Genomic DNA, 2195 nt, shown 5'->3' with positions numbered 1-2195 from the left:
AAAAAAAAAAAAAAAAAAAAAAAAAAAAACCAAAGTAAATCCAATGGTATATAATAAAAGCAAATTTCTTTTTTCACTTGTCAGAAATAACGAGAGAAGTTAACCTTAATTAGCCAAAGTAGTAATATTAAGTTAACGAGAGAAGTTAACCTTAATTAGCCAAAGTAGTAATATTAAGTTAAATATATGAATTTGGCATCAAATTTTATTTTAATAAAGTAAAAATTGCACATTTAATAAATACTAATAGTTTGTTTAAATATTGTTGTGAGACATTCTGGTATGTGCTCTGAAATACACTTCTTATTAAAAGAGTCAAAATATTTTAATATGTGATATTTAGAAAGTCATATTCAATTAGATGATGATATTAAATATATCTGCTTTAAAGAAGGCATGGATAAGGGCTTTAATTAATAACATTAAAGCAAAGAATAGGGGTCTGTTTAATGGTTCAAGTTTCAAAGCTCCATCAGTGTTATCTTTGTTCTCGAAGTCCCTAGAAAGGAAAGGCAGACCTGATAAATTCATACGCTACACTCAAGGCTTTGGTGACAGGGAATCAAAGAGTTAGAAGTTCATAAGTCATATTTTCTGACTCCGTCCCTGTTAGAAATAACAACAGAACATACCCTCTAAAGTGTTTTAAGTTCTTCCAACCACTGCTGGAAGCAGGAAGGGCAAAGGGAAAAACATACCACACACAAACTCACACACACACACACACACACACACACACACACACACAAACACACACACACACACACACACACACACACACACAGAGTAAAGAAACAACATCAAACTTGAAAAATAGAAGAAAGCATTTGGATGAAATTGCTATTGGATAAATGTTAGGATTTTTTCCTTTCTTCCCAGTTAACTCACCAAGCCCATGTTCCTCTGTGAGGGCAGAATGTCAAGCAGCTTTTTCCTCTGTGTCCCTCTGTACTCTGAGTGACTCCTCTAAGCTCTGAGCTCCCACTGACTTCAAAGGAGGAAAGGCCAGGGGAAGCCCTGACAGGGGGCTGAGTGGGACTGAGCAGGCACAAAGCACAGGAATCGGTCATCTGGATTTAGTGTGGTTCCTTGGCATCATCTGCTGGGATCAATTAGTTGCTTTAGCATTATACCCAGATAGTGGGATGTTTATTTTGTTTTATTTTTTCCTTTAAGGAGAACAAAATGTTGTATGTTGTTAAAAAAAAAAAACAACTTAAAACCACATAGTAAATAATTCTGAATGTTTGTATGTATATTGATTTCCAACCTGGCAAATATTGAAACTGCATTGCAGTAGTTCACTGTGGCCTTCTATCTCCTCCTTCTTTGTGGGTGCATATAACATGGTCACTGTCAATGCTGGTGATTGGTGCATGCTAAGTCAAATGATAAGTGTATGAGTTGTTCATGACTTGACAAATGTGTAATGTCAGGGAGTTGTGACTGGATAGAAACACAAAAAAGCAAGATAAATTAAGGAACCAGCAAGAGCCTGACTGGTTTTATGGAATACTTTCAATACATGATCATTCTTGTGTGTGTAAATTTCATACATCCATAACCTCCTCTCTCTTTTTTTACCCTCACCTCTAAGTACTTCTTATATTTTGAGATGAACAAGAACAAAATTGCTCTTCAAAGCACTCTACTGAAAATAAATTATTCAAGATATATATCTTATTATGTACGAATGGTTTGTGCTTTTGAGTCCTTTTCTGTTATTGTTGTTGTTGTTGTTGTTATATTTCTTAACATACTGGCTTGTATGCAGGTCTTACATCAACTTGATTTTGCAATTTTATTTTTCTGGGTACATCTTATCCATTGACAAACTCTGATGTCAAACACTATTTCACAGTCTAATTTCTAGTATTTCCACTAAAATTTCCACAGCTCTGGTGGAATTTGTTACTTGAACATCACATTCATGTTATCCTTCTCCCAAAATCTAATAATGAGCCTTGAAACTGTGTGACTAATTTCTTCCAGAACTTGTCACTACCAAGCACTTAGGTTGAATGTTACTCTACTGCTACATAAGATCTACGTTCAGCCAATTTTTCTTTCCCTGTTACTTCTCAAGTAGACTAATCACTGATCCCTATTGTCACCACTAAAGAAGAACCCTAGATGCTTTGACCAGGTCTTTACTCATAGCATTACTTCCCCAAGAAGCCTTATTCTCTTTGAGA

This window comes from Mastomys coucha, unplaced genomic scaffold, assembly GCF_008632895.1.
Source record: "Mastomys coucha isolate ucsf_1 unplaced genomic scaffold, UCSF_Mcou_1 pScaffold6, whole genome shotgun sequence".
In the NCBI taxonomy this organism is placed as follows: domain Eukaryota; kingdom Metazoa; phylum Chordata; class Mammalia; order Rodentia; family Muridae; genus Mastomys; species Mastomys coucha.
The sequence above is the reverse complement of the archived record's forward strand: the minus strand, read 5'-3'. Positions refer to the sequence as shown.